We start from the raw sequence: 23,848 nt of genomic DNA, 5'->3' as shown, positions 1-23,848 counted from the left end.
CGCGGAGAGGTGCTGGCAGGCGGCCAGCAAAAAAAATGGCCGCCCCGCACCTCTCCTTTAATTAGCGCCTCTACCGCCGCAGGTAGGTCCCCTGAACCGTTTGCAAATAGCGTCCGGCGTTAAAGCATGGGGCGCAACTAAATATCGCGATCGGGGCGGTAGCGGGGCACTGCGCACACCGATGATGTCATCGGTAGCGGCACAGCGCTAACGGCTAGTGCCGCCATTAGCGTCCCGCTAAATTTAGCGGGAGGCATGGCCAGTGGCTTCCGACCCGCTTAGCGCCCTCTTAAGGCGCTGACGGGTGGCGCAGCCCACTGAATTTCTAGGCCTTTGTATCTTGTATATTTCTATAATAATGTCACTCCTTCCAAAAAGGAAGACTTGCATTTCTATAGCGCCTTTCATAACCACCGGACGTCCTAAAGCGCTTTACAACTGAAGAAGTCCTTTTTGAAGTGTAGTCACTGTTGTAATGTAGGAAATGCGGCAGCCAATTTGCACACACAGCAAGTTCCCACAAACAGCAATGTGATAATGATCAGATAATCTGTTTTAGTGATGTTGATTGAGGAATAAATATTGGCCAGGACACCGGGGAGAACTTCCCTGCTCTTCTTCGAAATAGTGCCGTGGGATCTTTTACGCGCACCCAAGATGGCAGACGGGGCCTCGGTCTAACGCCGCATCTGAAAGACGGCACCTCCGACAGTGCAGCACTCCTTCAGCACTGCACTGGAGTGTCAGCCTAGATTTTGTGCTCAACTCTCTGGAGTGGGACTTGAACCCACAACCTTCCAACTGAACCACAGCTGACAATTCCAAGCCTAAAGAGCCCCATTTTCTCCAGTCTTTCCTTGTAACTTAGTCCAGTGACTTCAGGGGGACCACCCTTGTTGCTTTCCTCTGCACCCCCTCCATGGTTTGACCATTTCCCTTATGTCGTGGTGACTAAATCAGCATTCAAGGTGCGATTCAACCAGTTATAGCATGTCATCTTCTGACTTCTACTCAACTGATCTAGCACCATAATTAAGCGTTCTATTTGCTTTGTTCATTGCCCGCTCCATGATGATTTGATATGTTAAGTGCCAAATGTACTATAACAACTAGATTCCGTTCTACTTCACCTTTATCTATTTCCACACCATTCATCGTACACTTATGACACCTATTTTTCCTCCTATTACCTTCCGCTAGTCTGTGTTGAAGTTCATCTGCCACTCTTCTATTCATTAACAGATCTAACTTAACTTTTATTATAGGTCCCTACCTTCTCCCTGTGACTCACTCATGCCCCCTTCACCCCCACAGTTAAGTATCACCTGCAAATTTGATCACTTTGCATTGGGTTCCTGAATCTAAAATGTTTATCTAAATTAGTAACAAAAGGGGCACTAGCACTGCTCTCTGAAGCACTCCACTCAGTCTCTCCCCTGCCCCCCACACACGGACATCACTCCCCCAACAAGCACCAGCTGCTTCCTGTCCTCCAGCCAATTTCTTACCCACATCCAGGTTTCTCCCTCTACTTTCAGTTTCAATAACAGCCTTTTTTAAGGGACTTTTTCAAAAGCAGCATGGAAATTTAAGTAAACCGCTTCGTATGGTTTTCCGGTGTACACTTAGAATGTTACTTCCTCGTAAAAATCAAGGAAGTTGGCTGAAGGGATCTTCCCTTTCTGAAGACACATTGGCTGTTCTTTTGCACATCATTGTCGCACAGATTGTCCTCGTATTTTCTGCTGAAAATTGATCCCATTAATTTCCCAGTTATTGATGAAAGACTGATGGGATTGTAGTTTCCTGTATTATATTTGCTCGGTCCCTGAGTAGGGTGTTGCCTTTTTATCGTTCTGATGCCACCTGCCCAGTGACTTCTTCATATTGATCATCACCAATGTCCTCCTTAGTCTTCATGCCCTGGGACGCATACCACCCTTCCCCCAGGGATTCCTTTGTTTTGAGCTCTTTAAACCCATCTAGAACCTCGGTCTTGTGGATATTAAAGTTTGTAAATCCCCACATGAGTTATTTCCATTAATACTATTAATGCTATAATCTTCTCCAGTGAATGCTTTATGGAGGTAATCACGTAAGTGTCTTAGCTAACTGCTCATCTTCAGTTCAATTCCCCACTGATATCCTCTTTGACTATCTCCTTGCTGTTACAGTGTTGGAAGAACTTCGTGTTATTGTAGTTAGCATCTGCAGCTATATTCATTTTCTGTTCCCTCTTTGTCCCTCTGATCATCCTTTTCATATGTTTCTGAAGTTTCCTGTATTCCCGATGAACCTCCTCGCCCTTCTCTCTGCAGGCTTGGTGCTGCTCATTTATCTTTCTTATTGTCCCTTTGGATTGTCTTGTTGATCCATTTAGGGTCATGTATTTGAAGCTACACGCGTTGATGTTAGCTGTGCATCGTCAACTGAGGCATAAATAAATAGTTTCCCCTCAGCCTGTTTTAGTTCTTTCCTCATGCCCTTGTCGTCGGCCTGTTTAAAATGTTTGGTCCTCGGCAGCATTGAATGCCAAATCGCCTGGAGCTTAATCATGTTGTAATCGCAATTACCCAAGGGTGTCATGAGTTCCATTTTCTGTATGCTGTCGGGGTCACTTACCATTACTGAGAGCTGCTTCTCGTGGGGCACTGGGTCATGAAGCAATCATGCATTGCATTTTCCCAATTCTAGCTCTAAGCCACTTGAGCAATCCTATTTTCTATTTGGTTGGTCGAAATCCCACAGTACAATAACCTTCCTGTTCTCACATCTCCTCCTTATCACTTCGCAAAGCATTGTGTCCTTCCTTTTATTCTGAGCTGGCAGACTGCAGCGAAGCCCTCGTGTTATTTTAGCTTTCTTTGCCTTGGGCACTTTTGCCCTCACGGTCTACTTCCTTTACCTTCCAGCTGTCTCTGACATATACGGCGACGCTCTCGCCTTGCATTTCTGTTCTAATCTTCCTGAACATGCACTGCCTCTCTGTGTTGTATTTGTCTCCATCTACTGGGGTAATCGTCTTTCTGTTACTCTTGTAACCTCATCGTTTTCTACTGTTTCTGCGCACTCTCCAGTTCAGGAATATGTCTACAAATGCTTCTAAGATTCAGGTTCATGCACTTCATTAAAGATTAACCTCACCCCTTTGCCTTTGTTGTTTAAATGTACTTGAAAAGGAAAACATTTGCAGGGCTGTGAGGAAAGAGCAGTGGAGTGGGATGGATAACCTATCAATTCCTCCAATAAAAGGCGAAGAGTTACGAAGGTGACTAAAGGTTTTTATTGACTAAATAACAGAGCCCACTCTCGTGGGTGATCCGATCCAAGCAGGAGGAATACCAGCCAGTCGCTCACCTTTATACCTGGCCTGGTGGGTGGAGCCAAGGCGGAGTCGGCAGTGGTCATCCCAGGTATAGCAGTGTGGCAAGAGGCGACCTCGTACCGTGATACAATAGTGGTCAGTGATACAGTTATAACGAACAGTGGTGAACAGTGCTAACTACTAACAGTGATACGATAGTGAACGTGGTTTACCACATTCACCCCTTGTTTAGAATTAAGTCCGGCGGGGTGAAGTGTACTACCAATTCTGGTAGGTCAGTCTGTCCGGAGGCTTCGTAAGCCTCTCCGATCGCCGCAGCGGTGGTGTTGCCTTATCCGGTGCTGGTGCCTTATCCGGTGTTGATGCTGGTGTTTGCGTGGTCGGCGAGGGCTCGTGGGGTTCCGGCATGCCGTCTACCTGGACTGAGGTTGGGGGGGGTGGTGGCGGTGTTTCCGGATCGGCTGAGGGTGCGAGGTCTCGTAGGGAGACAGTGTCCTCCCGCCCGTCTGGGTACGCCACGTAGGCGTACTGGGGGTTGGCGTGCAGGAGGTTCACCCTCTCGACCAGGGGGTCCGTTTTATGGGTCCTCACGTGTTTCCGCAGCCAGACCGGCCCCGGGGCGGTCAGCCAGGTTGGTAGAGTGGTTCCCGTAGTCGACTTCCTGGGGAAAACGAACATTCGTTCATGGGGGGTGGTGTTAGTGGCCGTGCAAAGTAATGACCGGATGGAGTGCAGCGCTGTCGGGAGGACTTCTTGCCAGCGGGAGGTTGGGAGGCCCTTAGACTTTAAGGCTAAGAGGACGGCCTTCCATACCGTCGCGTTCTCTCTTTCCACCTGGCCGTTACCTCTGGGGTTGTAGCTGGTGGTCCTGCTTGCTGCAATACCTCTCGCTAGTAGGAACTGGCGAAGTTCCTCGCTCATGAAGGAGGAGCCCCGGTCGCTGTGTATATAGTTCGGGAACCCGAACAAGGCGAAGAGGGCATTCAGGCACTTAATGACCGTGCTACTGGTCATGTCGGGGCAGGGGAAGGCAAAGGGGAAACGGGAGTACTCATCAACGATGTTGAGGAAGTACACATTACGGTCAGAGGACGGGAGGGGCCCCTTAAAGTCGATGCTCAGGCGCTCGAAGGGGCGGGTGGCCTTGATCAGGCTTGCTCGGTCCGGCCTATAGAAGTGCGGTTTGCACTCCGCACAGGTCTGGCAGTTCCTGGTCATGGTCCTGACCTCCTCGATGGAGTAGGTCAGGTTGCGGGCCTTAATGAAATGGTAGAGTCTGGTGACTCCGGGGTGGCAGAGCTGGTCGTGGAGGGTCTGAAGCCTATCGATATGCGCGCTGGCGCATGTCATTCGTGAAAGGGCATCAGGGGATTCGTTCAGCTTGCCTGGCCGGTACAAGATCTCATAATCGTAGGTGGAGAGCTCGATTCTCCATCTCAAAATCTTGTCATTCTTGATTTTGCCCTTCAGCTTGTTATTAAACATGAAAGCCACCGAACGCTGGTCGGTGAGGAGGGTAAATCGTTTGCCTGCCAGGTAGTGCCTCCAGCGCCGTACTGCCTCCACGATCGCCTGGGCCTCTTTCTCGACCGACGAATGTCGGATCTCGGGGCCCTGTAGGGTCCTTGAGAAGAAGGCCACTGGCCTCCCCTCCTGGTTTAGGGTGGCGGCTAAGGCGAAGTCGGATGCGTCGCTCTCCACCTGAAAGGGGATGGACTCGTCCACTGCGTGCATCGTGGCCTTGGCTATGTCTCCCTTAATGAGGGAGAAGGCCGCGCACGCCTCCTCCGTGAGGGGGAAGGAAGTGGCTTTCAGGAGGGGTCTGGCTTTGTCCGCGTAATTGGGTACCCATTGGGCATAGTAGGCGAAAAGCCCCAGGGTTCTCCTAAGTGCTTTAGGGCAGTGGGGGAGGGGTAGCTCCATGAGGGGGCGCATTCTTTCTGGGTCGGGGCCGATGATTCCGTTCTCCACTACGCAGCCGAGGATGGCAAGGCGCGTGGTGTTAAACACGCATTTCTCCTTATTGTAGGTGAGGTTCAGCCGTTGGGCCGTACGGAGGAATTTCTCCAGATTCGCGTCATGTTCCTGCCGGTCGCGGCCGCAGATAGTGACGTTATCTAGGTAGGGGAATGTAGCCTGCAGTTCGTTCCGGTCAACCATCTGGTCCATCTCCCTTTGGAAGACCGAGACCCCATTAGTGACACCGAAGGGGACCCTAAGGAAGTGGTATAGGCGCCCATTCGCCTCGAAGGCGGTATACTGGCGGTCCTCAGGGTGGATAGGGAGTTGGTGGTAGGCCGACTTCAGGTCGATGGTCGAGAATACTTTATACTGTGCAATCTGATTGACCATGTCAGATATGCGGGGGAGGGGGTATGCGTCCAGCTGGGTATATCTGTTTATGGTCTGGCTGTAGTCGATGACCAGGCGGTTTTTATCGCCGGTCTTTACGACTACGACCTGGGCACGCCAGGGGCTGCTGCTCCCCTCGATAATGCCCTCTTTCAGGAGGCGCCGCACCTCAGAGCTAATGAAGGCTCTGTCCCCGGCGCTATACCGCCTGCTTTTGGTAGCGACGGGTTTGCAGTCAGGGGTAAGGTTAGCAAACAGAGAGGGTGGCGGGACCTTGAGGGTGGAGAGGCTGCAGGTGTTACGCGGTGGGCGGTTTAACGTTTGCTGGTTGTTGACTGTGAGTGGGGGGAGGGGTCCACCGTATGCTAGGGTTACGCTTTGGAGGTGGGATTGGAAGTCCAGCCCTAGTAGGACGGCAGCGCAGAGATGGGGGAGGACGAGGAGTTTAAAGTTTTTATACTCCGTGCCCTTAACCGACAGGGTCACGACACAGTAGCCGCTGATGTCCGTGGCGTGGGACCTCGATGCCATCGAGATTCGGCTGCGCGTTGGTAGGACAGAGAGGGAGTAGTGGCTCACCGTGTCTGGGTGGATGAAGCTCTCCGTGCTTCCGCTGTCGAACAGGCAGGTCGTGGCGTGGCCGTTCACTTTGATGTCCATCATTGACTTGGACAGATGGTGCGGGCGGGCTTGGTCCAGGGTGACGGAAGCTAGTGTGTAGCTGAGCGAGTCGTTGTCATCTGCGGGCGAGGCGGTCGGGCGTGGTGAGTAAAATGGCGTCTCCCACGAGGTAGGGCCCCATGAGGCACTATTGGGGTCGGTTGCCTTAATCAAAGATGGCCGCCCCCATGACTCATGTGTGGGGATGCTGGCCTCAGTTGCCCTAAACAAAGATGGCCGCCCCCATGACTCATGTGTGGGGATGCTGGCCTCAGTTGCCCTAAACAAAGATGGCCGCCCCCATAGTTCGCATGCGGCACTGCTGGCCTCTGAGGATCCGCTCCTGCAGGCCTTGGAGAAGTGGCCTTTCTTCAGGCAGGTTTTACATATGGAGTTCTTGGCTGGGCAGCGCGACCTCGGGTGCTTCTCCTGGCCACAAAAAAAACAGCCGGCGGCCCGATCGCGGATGCCCGATGTCGGGGCCGGTGCCGGGGGTGGCGGGGCCGGTCGGGTCCGGGACGCCGACGCAGAGGTAGGTCCCGGGGGCGGCGCTGGGAAGGGTGCTGTGGTAGGGGTCGGGCCCGAGTCCCAGGGTCGCGAGCAGTACCTGGTGAATGCTTCCTGATCTTGGTGGGCCACTTCCAGGGAGATAGCGAGGGCTTCAGCTTTTTCCATGCTGAGGTCTTTAGCTTCCAGCAGTCTTTGCCGTGAGTACTCGGACCGTAGGCCTTTCAGGAATGCGTCGCGGATATTATCTTCAGTATTTTCGGCTGCCGACACCGATTTAAACTCACAGTTCCTGGCGAGTGCATATAGCGCCTGTGAGAATTCGGCTACTGATTCTCCTGGCTGTTGCGGCCGTGATCTTAGGAGGTGCCTAGCGTACATGTAGTTTACCGGGGTCCGGTACTTCTGTTTCAGCAGGTTGATGGCGGTCTCGTAGGTAGTCATGTCCTCGATGAGAGTGTATACTCTCGGGCTCAGTTGTGCCTGCAGGACACTTAGTTTGGATGCCTGAGGGACGCTGGATTCTCTCAGGTATGATTCGAAGCAGACCAGCCAGTGTTTAAAGTCTGCGGCTGAGTTTGCTGCTCGTGGGTTCAGGTCCAGGTACGGCGGTCTGAGGGCTCGCAGCCAAGCTGGCTGGTGTGGCTGTGCTCCTGGGAGCTGCGCTGGTGGCTCCTCCGCCGGTTGTGACTCGTTGTCGGACATCATTAAATTTAGTCAATAAAATTGATATACCTATCAATTCCTCCAATAAAAGGCGAAGAGTTACGAAGGTGACTAAAGGTTTTTATTGACTAAATAACAGAGCCCACTCTCGTGGGTGATCCGATCCAAGCAGGAGGAATACCAGCCAGTCGCTCACCTTTATACCTGGCCTGGTGGGTGGAGCCAAGGCGGAGTCGGCAGTGGTCATCCCAGGTATAGCAGTGTGGCAAGAGGCGACCTCGTACCGTGATACAATAGTGGTCAGTGATACAGTTATAACGAACAGTGGTGAACAGTGCTAACTACTAACAGTGATACGATAGTGAACGTGGTTTACCACATCTTTCATAGAGCAGAATGGCCTCCTTCTGTGCTGTGTGACTCTATGGGGGAGAAATTGGGTGAGTAGCGCCACCTGTTAGTACCTAAAGAGGCAGGCAGTGGCTGTAGCGCCACTGGCTGCACCTCCCGCGATATTGAGTTGGGGCGATAATGCTGGCGTTAGCCTTTTGCGCTGCGCCGCCACCGATGACGTCATCGGTGTGCGCAGTGCCCCGTTCGCGATATTTGGTGCCGGGCTCGTTTGCCGGCATTCGTGATCAGGGATCGCGCTGGTGCAGGCCCCTCCCCCTTAACAATGGGAGGAAGGCCTGCAGTACCGCAGCGTGCCATGCCGCAGCGTGAGGCGCTGCGGCACGTTGCGCTGCGATATTCAGTTTCAGCGCCCTAAGAGGGACGCGGAGCGCCTCCAGCCTCGCCCCGTCTCCCTCTAGGGGCAATGAAACTGAATATCGGACGATCGCTGAAGACTCGAACGCTGCACTAAATCCTGCGCTCAGGCGAACTTGGCGCCAGTTTGGCGCCTCAACCCAACTTCTAGGCCCATGATTCCAAATGTTGCCAAAAACTGGATCCAGTATTTTTCCATGCGTTATTAAATTCCTAGTCACCTGCAGGACAACGTCCATCCTATTATCAATAATATGATTGAATTTTACATTAAGTTTGAGAGTGATGTAGTCCAATCTGAAACTAAGGTCTTCAATCTAAACAGAGGAAACTACAAGGGTATGAGGGACAAGTTGGTCATGGTAGATTGGGAGACTACACTAAAAGGTATGAAGGTGGACATACAATGGCTAACATTTAAGGAAATAATGCATAATTTGCAACAAACATATATTCCTCTAGGGCATAAAAACCCAAAAGTAAACGTGATCCAACCATGGCTAACAAAAGAAATTAAAGCTAGTATTCAGACAAAGGAGAAAGCTTATAAAGTTGCCAGAAAAAGCAGTCAGCCTGAGGATTGGGATCTTTTTAGAAATCAGCAAAGGGGGACCAAGAAATTGCTAAAGAAAGGGAAAATGGAATATGAGCACAAACTAGCGAAAAATATAAAAACGGATTGTAAAAGCTTCTGTAGGTATGTGAAAAGGAAAAGACTGGTGAAGGTAAATGTAGGTCCTTTACAGCCAGAGACGGGGGAATTTATAACGGGGAATGAGGAAAGGCAGAGAAATTAAATAAATACTTTGTTTCTGTCTTCACGGAGGAAGACACAAAAACCTCCCAGAAATACGAGAAAACCAAGGGTGTGGCGAGAATGAGGAACTTAAAGAAATTATTAGTAAAAAAACAGTACTAGCAAAATGAATGAGACTAAAAGTCAATAAATCCCAAGGACCAGATGACCTACATCCTAGGGTTTTGAAAGAGGTGGCCTTTGGGATAGTGGACGCATTGGTTGTCATCTGCCAAAATTCTACAGATTCTGGAACGGTTCCTGCAGATTGGAGGATAGCAAATGTAACCCCGCTATTTAAGAAAGGAGGGAGAGAGAAAACAGGGAACAACAGGCCTGTTAGCCTCACATCAGTAGTTGAGAAAATGCTGGAATCTATTATAAAGTATGTAATAACTGGGCACTTAGAAACTAATAGTAAGATTGGGCAGAGTCAACATGGATTTATGAAAGGGAAATCCTGTTTAACAAACCAATTGGAGTTCTTTGAGGATGTAACTAGTGGAGTAGACAAAGGGGAACCGGTAGATGTGGTGTATTTGGATTTTCAGAAGGCCTTCGATAAGGTCCCACACAAGAGGTTGGTGAACAAAATTAGGGCACATGGAATTGGGGGTAATATACTAGCACGGATTGAGAATTGGTTAACAGACAGAAAACAAAGAGTAGGGATAAATGGGTCTTTTTCAGGATGGCAGGCTGTGACTAGTGGGGTACCGCAAGGATCGGTGCTTGGGCCCCAGCTATTCACAATCTACATCAATGATTTGGATGAGGTAACTAAATGTAACATTTCCAAATTTGCTGATGATACAAAGCTAGGTGGCAGTGTCAGTTGTGAAGAGGATGTGAAGAGGCTTCAAGGGGATCTCGACAGGCTCAGTGAGTGGGCGAAAACATGGCAGATGGAATATAACGCGGATAAATGTGAAGTTATCCACTTTGTTAGAAAAAACAGAAAGGCAGAGTATTTCCTAAATGATGAAAGATTGGGGAATGCAGATGCTCAAAGGGACCTGAGTGTCCTTGTACATGAGTCACTGAAAGTGAATCTGCAGGTGCAGCAAGCCATTAGGAAGGCAAATGGTATGCTGACCTTCATTACAAGAGGATTTGAGTACAGGAGTAAAGAAGTATTACTCCAATTATATAGGGCCTTGGTGAGACCACACCTGGAGTACTGTGTACAATTTTGGTCTCCTTACCTAAGGAAGGATATACTTGCCATAGAGGGAGTGCAACATAGGTTCATGAGATTGATTCCTGGGATGGTGGGACTGTCATACGAGAAGAGATTGAGTAAACTAGGCCTGTATTCTCTTGAATTCAGAAGCATAATAGGGGATCTCATTGAAGCATACAAAATTATTGCAGGGCTTGATAGGGTGGATGCTGGGAGAATGTTTCCCTTGGCTGGGGAGTCTAGAACCAGGGGCCACAGCCTCAGGATAAAGGGTAGGCCATTCAGGACTGAGATGAAAAGAAATTTCTCCATACAGAGGGTGGTGAATCTTTAGAATTCTCTACCCCAGAGGGCTGTGGAGGCTCAGTCATTGGGTATATTCAAAACAGAAGTCGATAGATTTCTGACTAGTAAGGGCATCAAGGGATATGGCGATAGGGCCGGTGAATGGAGTTGAGGCAGAAGATCAGCCATGATCTCATTGAATGGCGGAGAAGGCTCGAAGGGCCGAATGGCCTACTCCTGCTCCTATTTCTTATATTCTTATGTTCGTAATGTGATTGAGTTCAAGTTCCCTTCCTGTCCCCTGCCTTCCTTTCCCATCCCCTCCACTGCCCCGTTGCTAGTTTAAATGGTCCATGATTTATTACAAGAGGATTTGAGTATAAAAGTAAAGATGTCTTACTGCAATTATATAGGACCCTGGTGAGACCACACCTAGAGTACTGTGCACAGTTTTGGTCTCCTTACCTAAGGAAGGATATACTTGCCATAGAGGAAGTGCAACGAAGGTTCACCAGACTGGTTCCTGGGATGGGGGGATTGTCCTATGAGGAGAGATTGAGTAGACTAGGCCTATATTCTCTAGAGTTTAGAAGAATGAGAGGTGATCTCATTGAAACATACAAAATTCTTGCAGGGCTTGACAGGGTAGATGCAGGGAGGATGTTTCCCCTAGCTGGGGAGTCTAGAACCAGGGGTCACAGTCTCAGAATAAGGGGTCAGCCATTTAGGACTGAGATGAGAAGAAATTTCTTCACTCAGAGGGTGGTGAATCTTTGGAATTCTCTACCCCAGAGGGCTGTGGAGGCTCAGTCGTTGAGTATATTCAAGACAGAGATCGATAGATTTTTGAATATTAAGGGAATCAAGGGATATGGGGATAGGGCGGGAAAGTGGAGATGAGGTTGAAGATCAGCCGTGATCTTATTGAATGGCGGAGCAGGCTCGAGGTGCCAAATGGCTGACTCCTGCTCCTATTTCTTATGTTCTTATGATACTTGCCTCTGTGTTCTGCACAATCTCATGGTTCCCACTCGATTATCCTGGAAATAGTTGTCGTTACCGAAGAGAGTGCCATCATTATAGTTGCACCAGTTTCCTGGTCACCGAGTTAACTGATTAACTCACCTGTTTACCTGCCTTTCCTTCTACTTTGTGTGTAGAACTTATATCGCCAATTTTCTTTCCTTCAATCGTCTTCCTTTCATCTGTTTAATTTTACCTGACCACACTTCAAAAGTACTTCATTAGCTGTAAAGCGCTTTGGGATGTCCTGGGATCATGAAAGGCGCTATATAAATGCAAGTCTTTATTTCTGATTGGCTTCTTTTAATTCTTTATACTTACTTCGCTTTTTCTTTTTCTCGCAAGGGATTTTCACCCCCACAAAAGACACCGTCCCCTTTTATGGCATTTCACCAATTTACTTTCAATCATATTTTAATGACTTCTCTTCTTTTTGTTCCCCTTCTCCCCAGCTTGTAGTTCATGCTGCCCGTTGCATAGGGTCGTCTCCTGATCACCTACTCCCGAGGCCTTTGCTAATGCCCACTGTGTCACTGAGCAGTCAGAGCTGTGCGAAATGGGCTTGAACTATAAACAGAAAATGCTGGAAAATACTCAGCAGGTCAGGCAGCACCTGTGGAGAGAGAAACAGAGTCAATGGGCCATTATTTACGGCCCCTACGGTTGCGTACGAGGTGCACGCGTGCCCATAAGGGCCGTGCAAGTTCCGGGTTTAGGCATACGCTGCGCATGCGCTAAAACCCGAAACTTGCGATCTATCAAGATGACAGATCATCCGCATCCCCGGGAAAAGGGCACCCGCGGACGACGAGTTGGGTTATTTGCCCAGCTTCTGCCCAGTGAATGCCCGTGAAATTCTCACACCTAGTAAATGCAGGCATAAGGCCTTCTGTTGCCTGGGCCCGAAGCTCCGGAATTCCCTGCCTAAACCTCTCCGCCTCGCTACCTCTCTTTCCTCCTTTAAGACGCTCCTTAAAACCTAGCTCTGAGACCAAGCTTTTGGTCGCCTGACTGAATTTATCCTTATGTGGATCGGTGTCAAATTTTTTGTCTTAAAATACTCCTGTGCGGCGCCTTGGGACGTTTTACCACGTTAAAGGCACTATATAAACACAAGTTGTTGTTGTAAGCATTTAAAAAAACAGTAAAATAAAATTTTATCAATAATTTATACAGTTAATAACCTGTGAAATAAGGGAAGTTTATTTTTAGCCTCTATAAAACATGTAAATTTATTTTTCAAAAAATTAAACTTTTGTTTTAAGTATTTAATTAAATGCAATTTTAGTTAATTTTAAATGTGTGATTTTTTTTTAAATGTATTTGATGTGTAGAGGTATTTTCTGGGGTATTCCCATTCATGCTTATGGGGTTTCCGTACATACAGAACCCCCATAAGCATGAATGGGGATTCCCCTTCTCTTATTCATTGGTCCAGCCCATGTGATCTCGGGGCTGCTGGCAAACCGGCTGCGCCCCTGAGCTACGTGGGCCTCGACCCGCGGGCACCTCCTGGACCACCAGGTAGGCACGGATTTTATTTGCTGATCAGAGGCATTTCCCCCCGCGGGGAAGCCTCCGACCGCACATTCAGGGTCAACGTTTCAGGTCGATGACCTTTCGTCAAAACTGAACTATGTTAGAGATGTAACAGGTCTTAAGCAAGCACAGAGGCAGGGAAAGGGGGGAAGGGGAGGAAAGAACAATATGGATGGTCTGTGATAGGGTGGAAGACAGGAGAGATTAAATGACAAAAGGGATGATGGTGCAAGGCGAAAGGAGATGGTAATGGGACAAGTAAAATAATAAAAGATGGGTCTAGAGGAGGTGTAAATGGGAACAGCAGAGTCGTTCCCAGCACCTGCTGTCTGGGAAAAAAAATGGCAGCAGTGGTTATAATCTGAAATTGTTGAACTCAATGTCCGGAAGGCCGTAAAATGCCTAATCGAAAAATGAGGTGCTGTTCCTTGAGCTCCATTGAGCTTCATTGGTGTTGTATCGATGCTTTAATGCGTTCAATCAAGCATGTAGATACGTCAAATTAAATCAGAGTCAGGCAGACAGGCTTATAACTGCGATGTTCACTTTATTGCCTAAAATGGCCGACTGCCGTTTTCCTGGGTAATTCCCATAATGCAATGCACATTACATTACCGTATTGACTGGTGTCAAACTCGCAATCAATACACGACATCCCCCTTTTCCTTGGAAACAAACTTGCAGTTTACAAACAGATGCTTACAATAACACTGCATAACTTATTTGGTTTATAAACTTTTTACAAACTTGTGTCTTACCACACAACTAAATAATTCCCAGGTTTAAACATTTAACATCACCCATGCAGTTCTCGCACAGTTTATGTTGTGACATAATCAGACAGTCTTTGGGGTTTTCTTTTAACCCTTTGAGGTCTGGCTGTATTGGGTATGTCTGACATGTTGGTGTCAGTGGGTATTGCCTGTGTCACAGTGGTATGTGTGTCAGGGTCTACTATACTGTCCTCAGTCCCTTGTGTTTCCTCCTGCTCATGGAGTGTCTCCTTTGGTCCATTGGTTCTATATTTCTTCACAAACGTAGTGTTTCTTGAGTAGCGTGCTCCGTCTGGAGATTCTACTACTACTTGACTCCCTGTTTTACTCAAAACTTTGTGGGGTGTGGCATTAAAAGGAGTGGTGGACTTGTCCACTTTGTCCTGCCGTACCAGCACCGTGTCGCCAAGTTCCACCTCTGACTTTTCTGTTCTCCGCTGTTCATCTGCGTATAGTTTGGACTTGCCTTTTTGTTCTGCATCCCGGTCACGTACTTCCATGTCTGCGCACGACTCTGTGATGTCTGGCAGCTTTCCTCTCATTCTCCGTTTAAAGAGCAGCTCTGCCGGGCTCTTTCCTGTCGTGGTATGGTCAATGCTCCTGTACACAGTCACATATTTTCTAAGATCACGTTTCCAATCTAGTCCTTCTGACTGAGCAATTCTGATTCTCTTCATCAGTGATGCATTCTGGCGCTCGACTTCTCCGTTAGCCTGAGCCCATTTTGCTGTCGTTTTCAGGCGTTTGATCCCGTTGTTTTCACAGTATTCTTTGAATAATTCAGATCTGAATTGGGGACCATAATCAGATTTGCAGGAGATTGGCAAACCATGACGGCTGAAGATTGACTCTAAACTATCAATAACCTTCTCTGTTGTTGTGGAGGTCATGATGTCGTATTCATAGTAGCGACTATAATAATCAACTACCACAAGAATGGAGTGGTTGGATGGCAAGGGTCCCAGTAAGTCTATAGCTACATCCTGCCAGGGGCCCTCCGGTAATGGTGTTGGTCTCAACGGTTCAGGTGGATCGGGTCTGGCTACTATCTGACAGCCATGGCACGCTTTACAGTGTTTTTCAGCTGCCTTGTCCATGCCAGGCCACCAAACCTTGGTTCTGAGATGTTGCTTTGTTCCAACTATTCCCAAGTGTCCTTCATGTGCTAACACCAGGGCTCGTGCGTGTAACACTGTGGGTAGCACGATGTGTGTTCCCCAAAGAACTAGGTACCCCACTACGCACAGCTCATTTGCAATTGCTGCATAAGCTTTACAGTTCTCAAAATGTCCGTTTGTGATTGCCTTCCGTACCTCAATCAGCTCTGGGTAGGTAGCAGAGGCTTCCTCCACCTCTCTAATAGTGAGTGCTTTTGGTGTCGCACTCACAGCTACAAATCTCACATATTCATCTGAGCCATGAGAATGTCTCTCCTGTTTTGCTGTCTCCCCCAGCAATCGTGACAGTGGGTCTGCAATGTTTTGCTTGCCTGGAATGTGTATCACCTTAAAATCGTACGGCTGTAATCTAAGTACCCGTCTCTCTATACGGGCACAGGGTTTAGAGTGTGGGCTGTATGTCACTTGTAATGGCTTATGGTCAGTTACCAAGTTAAATTTTCGGCCATACACATATGGATGCAGCCTCTCACAAGCCCATACAAGAGCTAAGGCCTCTCTCTCTGTTTGAGAGTATTTCCTCTCACAGTCTGTTAAACTCCGACTTACATAGCATATTGGCACCTCTTGTCCCTGTTGGTCCTGAACTAATACTGTGCCTAAACCTACAGGACTGGCATATGCTATCACCTTGGTTGGTGCGTCCTTATCAAAATATGCTAAAGTGCCGGCTCTGGCCAACTCTTCCTTGAGTGCACTGAATGACTGTCTCTGTTGTGATCCAAATTTAAATGGTGTGTCTTTTCTCGTCAGGCGTCGCAGTGGCTCTGATAGCGTTGCAAACTGCGGGATGAATCTGCTACTGTACCCAACGAGTCCCAAGAAACTCCTCACCTCTGTAGCATTCTCTGGTTCCCGAGCTTCTGCCACCGCTCGCACTCTCTCTGCTGTTGGTCCGATCCTCTTTTCAGACAACAGGATTCCCATGAAAATCAATCGGTCCATGTTGAATTGGCACTTCTCTGAGTTTAGTGTCAGTCCACTTTCCATTAGTCTGGTCATGACAGCGTGCAGGCGTCTGTCGTGCGTTTCCTGGTCGTGTGCATGCACGATAATGTTGTCTGAGATGTTTTCAACACCCTCTATTCCAGCTAAGGCATTAGCTATCTCGTGCTGACATTGCTCACTAGCTGAAGGTACACCGAATATCAACCTGTATACTCCGTTATGTACTGCAAACGTTGTGATTTCTTGTGACTCAGGGGTCAGTTCTAGCTGGTGATAACCCCATTTCAGGTCTAGCTTACTATACACCGTCAAGCCGTTCATACCTTGGAGTATCTCATCAATGGTGGGGATTGGATATCGTTCCCTCACTATTGCCTGGTTTGCTCGTCTCATGTCTAGGCATAACCTTACATCCTTATCTGCTTTTGGTACAATAACCACAGGATTTACCCATGGGGTGGGACCAGTTACAGGTTCAATAATGTCCATGTCCCTCAATTGTTTTATTTTGGCCTCTACTGCCCCCCTTAAGTTGAATGGTATACGCCTGAGTGGCTGGGCCACAGGCTTCACTTGTGGGTCGATATACAAACTGATCTGTTTTGTGTTCAGCCTTCCTACTCCCTGGAACACCTTTGGATACCGCTGTTCTAGTAGCTGTCTTACATCTACCACAGCTGAGACATCTGCACCTATTTTTAAAACTCCCAGTTTCATGGCTGTCTCCCTTCCTAGCAACGGCTCTCCATGGCCTTTAACCACAATGAACTCCGCCTGCTCAGTTCTCTTACCTATTGTAATCCCACATGTGAATACACCTTTAACTGACAGTGGTCGGCTAGAAGCATAAGAGAATAACTTTCTCTCTGTCTTAGGGACATGTGACTGACACTTAATGTGTTCTGACTTTAATCCTTCCCATGTATTCTCATCTATCACATTATTAGTTGCACCCGAATCAATTAACATTCTCAGGTTTACTCCCCCCACACAAAAGGTAAGTCTCTCTGTCACGTTATTTCTAGTAACAGCAAATGCAGTCATTTTGTTCCTCTACATTGTTCACACTGTGTTTCTTCGTACCCATTGTGTGGCATACTTTGGAGAAATGATCCTTTCCCTTACACTTATGACACGTTTGTCCGCGTGCTGGGCATTTCGGATCTCTGCCCATGTGGTCTGTGTGTCCACATCTGTAACATTTCCTTTCGTTCCTATCGCCATTTCCCTTTGGTTTCCCTGTCGAGCTTTTCGCATAATACCCTCTTTTCTGTGTAACACGACGAACAGTATCTGTCTCCGCCTTCTCTGTACGTGACATGGCTGACATCTGCTCCTCGACGTTTTCACATTGTGAGGCCAATTGTAACGTGCGGGCGAGCGTTAGACCTTGCCCTTCCTCTAGCAATTTCCTCCGCACATAGGCTGACGTGCACCTACTCAGGATAGCGTCTCTTATTTGATTATCCGCATCCCCCCCAAAAGCACAGTCTTTAGCAGCCTGCCGCAAGCGAGTAGCAAATTGTTGCACAGTCTCACCTGCCTTCTGGGACAACTTATGAAAACTCTGTCTAGCAAATGCTGTGTTGACCTGGGGCACGAAGTAGTGATTCAAAGCACTAACCACCGCCATGTAGTCTGCTGGCTCTCCTGTGTCTGGTAGAGTCAAAAAGATATCCTGGACATCTGGTCCTGCTAGGTGTAGAAGTAGAGCTCTTCTCCTCTGCTTTGTGGCAGCTGTAGAGGCATCGTTGATAATGAGTCCTTTGCCGTCGGCATAAAGCTCAAAAGACGTTAACCACCTCGTCCATCTTGGACCCAACGTGGCTGGCTCGGCGAAGCATGCAAAATTTTGAATGCCGGTCTTCTCCATCCTAGCTAACTAAAACTTGGGCAACTGCCTATTTAAAATGATTCCATTCATTATCCTTGTCGCCAATGTTGTATCTATGCTTTAATGCGTTCAATCAAGCATGTAGATTCGTCGAATTAAATCAGAGTCAGGCAGACAGGCTTATAACTGCGATGTTCACTTTATTGCCTAAAATGGCCGACTGCTGTTTTCCCGGGTAATTCCCATAATGCAATGCACATTACATTACCCTATTGACTGGTGTCAAACTCGCAATCAATACACGACATCTGGAACAGTGTAGGAGGCCGAGGTCAGCGCGGGAGTGGGACGGAGAATTAAAATGACAAGCGAGCGGAAGCTCAGGGTCACGCTTGCTTTGTTTGGCTATTCCTTCTCTTTCCTTGCCTCATTACGAGAATTACTGCACCTACACTTACCTGCTCCAGCTAATGGCCCTCAAAATATTTGAACTCACTGGATGGAGAAGGACAGCCATGAACTCTTCAGCTGACACTCAGCGCCTCTCCCCCTCCCAGACTTTAAAACCTGTGCGAATCATAGAATCATTACAGCACAGTAGGAGGCCACTGTATACCTTCCTCCAGTCCGAAAAGCAACTGTTCACCACTACTCTCTGTTTCATGTCACTTAGCCAATTCCGTATCCATGCTGCCACTGTCCCTTTTATTCCATGGGCTTCAACTTTGCTGGTAAGCCTATTATGTGGCACTTTATCAAATGCCATTTGGAAGACCATGTACACCAGGTCAACCGCATTGCCCTCATCAACCTTCTCTGTTACCTCATTAAAAATTCAATCAAATTAATTAAACACGATTTGGCTTTAACAAATCTGTGCTGGCTTTCCTTAATTCATCCACACTTGTCCAAGTGGCTGTTAGTTTTGTCCCGGATTATCGTTTCTAAAAGCTTCCCCACCACCGAGGTTAAACGGGCAGCACGGTGGCATAATAGTTAGCACTGTTGCCTCACAGCGCCAGGGACCCGGGTTCGAATCCGGCCTCGGGCGACTGTCTGTGTGGAGTTTGCACATTCTCCCCGTGTTTGCGTGGGTTTTCTCCGGGTGCTCCGGTTTCCTCCCACAATCCAAAGATGTGCGGGTTAGGTTGATTGGCTATGATAAATTGACCCTTAGTGTTAGGGGGATTAAATACATGGGGTTACAGGGATAGGGTGGGATATGTGTTGGTGTAGGGGTTATGGGGATCGGGTGGGATATGTGTCGGTGCAGGCTCGATGGGCCGAAATGGCCTCTATCTGCACTGTGGGGTTTCTGTGTTCTGTGACTGGCCTATAGTTGCTGGGTTTATCCTTCCACCCTTTTTTGAACAAGGGTTTAACATTTGCAATTCTCCAATCCTCTGTACCACCCTGTATCCAAGGAGGATTGGAAGATTATGGCCAGTACCTCCGCAATTTCCATCTTTACTTCCCTCAGCATCCTAAGATGCATCCCATCCGGTCCTGGTGACTTATCTCCTTTAAGTACAGCCAGCCTTTCTAGTACCTCCTCTTTATCAATTTTTAGCCCATCCATTATCTCAATTACCTCCTCTTTCACTATGCCTGTCTGTTCCCCTAACTACTGAATCCCCTACTACTATTGCTTTCCCAATCTTCCTTCTTCCCCCTCCCCCCGTACAGCTGAGCCACCCATGGTGCCGTGGACTTGGCTCTGGCTGTGCTCCCCAGAGGAACCATCGCCCTCACCAGTAATACCGGCTGGAGAGCGAGATGCACTCAGGACTCCTGCACTACCTGCCTGGTCCTCCTTTACCGTCTGGTGGTCACCCATTCCCTCTCTGCCTGCACACTGTTAAGCTGCGGGGTGACCACCTCCTGAAACGTGCTACCCACGTAGCTCTCAGCCTCACGGATGCACCGCAGGTAGTGCAGGAGTCCTGAGTGCATCTCGCTCTCCAACCGGTATTACTGGTGAGAGCGATGGTTCCTGTGGAATTCTCTACCACAGAAGGCAGTTGAGGCCAATTCATTAAATACATTCAAGAAGGAGTTGGATATATTTCTTAAGGCTAAAGGGATCAAGGGATATGGGGAGAAAGCAGGGACAGGGTACTAAGTTTGGATGATCAGCCATGATCTCATTAAATGGCGGAGCAGGCTTGAGGGGCCAAATGGCCTACTCCTGCTCCTATCTTCTATGTTTCTATGTTTCTATGTGACGCCAGCTGCTGCTCAAGCTCCGAAACCTGGAGCTCGAGCTCCCCCAGCTGACGACCCTTCCTGCACATGTGGCTGTCCAGCATTCTGGATTTCCCACATGCCACAAGATGTGCATTCCACAGGACTGAGGTGCCCTGCCATGCCTCTATTTAATAGACTATTAACTAACTTAGCAGAAATAAACTTAAGACTTAAAACAAAACACTCACCAGCTCATCACCAATCAGCTCCTTCCCTTGTGCTGACGTCACTTTAGTTTTTTTGCTCCGACGTCACTCTTTCACAATTCTGCCTGTTTTGAGTTGCTCTCGGGCCTGCTCTGCCACCGCTCTATTTATCTTGCTCCTTGAAGTCTCGGGCCTGCTCTGCCACCGCTCCGTTTATCTTGCTCCGCTCCCGCTCCTTTACAGGGTGTCTGTAAAAATTCTGGCAGTGGTTCCTCATCAAGGACAAGAGCAACACAAATTGCTGTCCTGGAAGCGTCACCAAGCCTCAGCTGCCCATCTGTCTGATACCGTTCCTTATGCCAGCTTTGACATGGCACACTTTCAGCACCTTCACAGATTGTTAGGGAATGGATGTCCTTACTTACAAATTTTATAAGTTATTCCACAAGATAATAGGGTTTAACGGAATTTATTGGCTTTCATAGGAATTGAAGCATAACTATTATTACTAATAGTCACACATATACTTAGGGTGATGCTCACGATACGAGACCAGGGAATTGACTGCATCACAGGTTTTGAGCTCGAGGGAATCCGTTGCCCTAGCCCTGTCGAATCCTGAAGTATCTATTCTAACCCCCACCTCTTTTTATGCCTTGCTTTCACTCGGGCTACGTGAGAATCCCCGTGCTTCAAAGTGTTACCTCATCCAAGTAGCTGGACTTCAGTCTTAACAAGGATCACTCCCCATAACTTGACCCCAACTCGCTAATTTTCCAGATCTACGGCAGGTGCCTTTTCAAGGCCAGAGCGAGCAGACAGTTTGTTGTCTCTGCAACATTTGCATATTGATTTATCATTGGCCCGCAGGCATCTGTAAGGAATACCTATTATATTCACATGTGATCACATGCTGAGTTGTCATTGGCCTGCAGGCATCTGTAAGGACTGCTATTGTTTAGAAGACCCAGGGGGTCCTGACTCCATCTTGTCCACACGGTGCTGTACTGATATGAGTAAGCACAGACCTGATGCTTCATTAAAATAGTTTAAATTGTAATACTCCGTTGTCCTGCAATTTATTAGTTTTGTACAAAGTGTGCAAAACAAGACAGTCTCTGCTGGATCGCTCATCATCAACGACTGTCCCTGCTTGTTCTGTGTCTCTGCAGCAACGTGTTATCAGCTAACGCTCTCTGACGGGAATTCCTTTCCATTTAAACTGTCCTCCCAACAGAAACTTGCTTAACAGGCAAAAGCTAAAAGATGAGTATGGTCCTGGGAATGCTGGTCTTTTGCACTTCTTAGTGCAACCTCACTTGTATTGATCGTGTAGCAGGAGCTGTGGTTTCCATTGCATCTGGTGCTGGTACAGTCTGACCAGCTGGTGGGGCTGTAAACCACAGGGCCAACATCACAGCGCTGCTCAGATGCTTCACAATGCCAAGATTTTACAACGAATAATCAAACAGAACACATGCATTATAAATGCCAATTCCCACCCAGCATACGGTGATTACTGTTTGATATAAAAAGACGACTGAGTGCTTGGTTTGAGTATAAAACAAGGCTTTAATCAACTGTTTCACAACCATGAGATTCTAGTTACATCACTAGTTCCTGGTTACAGAAACATCCTGAGCAAGCTAGGCCCACGCCCGAGTATTTATACTCCTTGGACGGCGCCACCAGCTGGCCGCCCAGTGTCACTTCATGAGTCATGATAAGATTCATGACACTGTTCATCCCTTAAAGGCAGTAATGTGGCTGGGGGCCTGTCTGCTATCAGGCTCATTGTGTAGCCACTGCGATGCGGGCGGAGATTAAATGAATGCCCATGGATAAATTCAGAGTGCGGCGCTGATTGGAGGGTTCAGAATGAGTATTGCATTTCTGTTCGGCCTGCATTTTAACTGAAACCAGAACCGTCTTAAGAGGATTTAGTGGTCCAAAACTCAATGGGAACTTGGTTAATCAGCATCTGTTGAGAATAGACAAGTTAGTAGTTCAGGTGTGGACCCTTCACACCTGAAACACGGACTTGTCTGTTCTCTGCACAGATGCTAACAGACCTGCTGACTGTTTCCAGAATTTCAAGTTTCTGATTTTCAGCATCTCCAGTTTTTGGCATTTTGATGCCTCTTTCCCCATTGTTAAAACTATTCTCAAATCCTGTCTCTTTGACATTGATTTTGGTCATCTCTTCAACCCTTCACTTCCATTTCTCCTCATTAGAGGGTACGGTTGTGTAATGGTAATGTTACTGGACTAGTAATCCAGTAAGTTCAAATCCTACCATGGTAATGGGGAGGGGAGTATCAAGGAAAGAGGAGTGAAGGAGGGATTTCCAGAGAGTGTGACCCAGGGTGAAGCGGGTGAGGGGGGGGAATAGGTGACGTGGAGGAGGCCAAAGTTGGAGGACCATAAAGCATAGGCTTGGACTTATGACTGGAGGAGAGTGTAAAACGTGGGCATTGTTTGGCACTGAAGGAGTACACTGGAATGAATCAGAGGAAAGAAGTAAAAGAAAATGAAGAGGAATAAGAGTATCCTGTGCATCCCTGACTTTCTTCGTCCCATTGTCCCATAATGGGCGGCCGTGCCTTCAGCTGCCTAGGCCCTAAGCTCTGGGATTCTCTCGCTAAACCTCTCTGCTTCTCCATCTCTCTCTCTGCCTTGAAACCTACCTCTTTGATCAAGCGTTTGGTCGCGTCTCCTAATATCTGCTTATGCGGCTCGAGGTCATTTATTTTGCCTGGTGACGCTCCTGCGAAACGCCTTGGGACGTTTTACTACGTTAAAGGCACTATATAAATGCAAGCTGTCGTTGTTGAGTACCCAGAGCAGATATTTTTGCAAGAATGCTCCAGGACAAGGCTCTGCGAGGACCTTATCCAGAAGTGTTTCCTTTCATCTTCCATGCCTCCCTTTCCCAATACTGTGCCTGCAGCCTTTCAGATACTGCTGCAAGTTTGTAGTGAATATTTTTGTACCGTAATTTTGACTCTTGCTGATTGGGGAATTCTGTAAAATATAAACGTGAATTTAAAAGAAAAAAAAAATTGCTGGTCCCAGATTTCATCCACGCAGCTGCTACCCTGCAACACAGATGAATGCAGGCGAGAAGAGCGACTCCGAAACGGATTGGCGAAAAATGACATGGACGAGCGCCAGACCAGTGTCACACGACACTGCTGCGACCTCTTGGTGCTTTGCAAAGACCATAAGCTTTCAGACATCGCTAGCATTTACCCCACCCCGTCGTGGCCATAAGTGGGTGATTTGTGGGGTACATTCCAGTGATAAGGACCTCATTTGCCACCAGCCCCTATCAGAACATCATGGGTGCAGCGTCCGCTGGGGCTTCTGATCAGCCGCGGGTCCCCCTGCCACTGGCATGTGCTCAGAAAATGACCAAGTTGACGTGTTTCAATTATACCGTGGGGTTTTTCTTTCCAGTGAGTACTTCCAATGGCAGAGTGACGTCGAATTCAATATCTGCATTAACTGTTACATTTTTTCCCCCCACGACAGCCTAATTAGGCAGAACTTGCGTATGGTAACACGTTAATTGTGGAGCGCAATTATTTTAATACCAAAGTAATTTGCCCAACAGTT

The 23,848-nt window shown here is 48.0% G+C and overlaps 1 protein-coding gene across 1 annotated transcript in view; it reads left to right on the top strand.

The window, feature by feature from the left end:
- Positions 1-23,848, top strand: part of LOC147125344 (mitogen-activated protein kinase kinase kinase kinase 4) — a 407,092-nt gene that overhangs the window by 336,167 nt on the left and 47,077 nt on the right. The window lies entirely within an intron of this gene.

Source organism: Somniosus microcephalus, chromosome 1, assembly GCF_052327205.1.
Source record: "Somniosus microcephalus isolate GS21.2 chromosome 1, FLI_Smic_1.0, whole genome shotgun sequence".
Lineage (NCBI taxonomy): Eukaryota > Metazoa > Chordata > Chondrichthyes > Squaliformes > Somniosidae > Somniosus > Somniosus microcephalus.
Note: the sequence above shows the minus strand (reverse complement) of the source record. Positions and strands in the feature narration are given on the sequence as shown.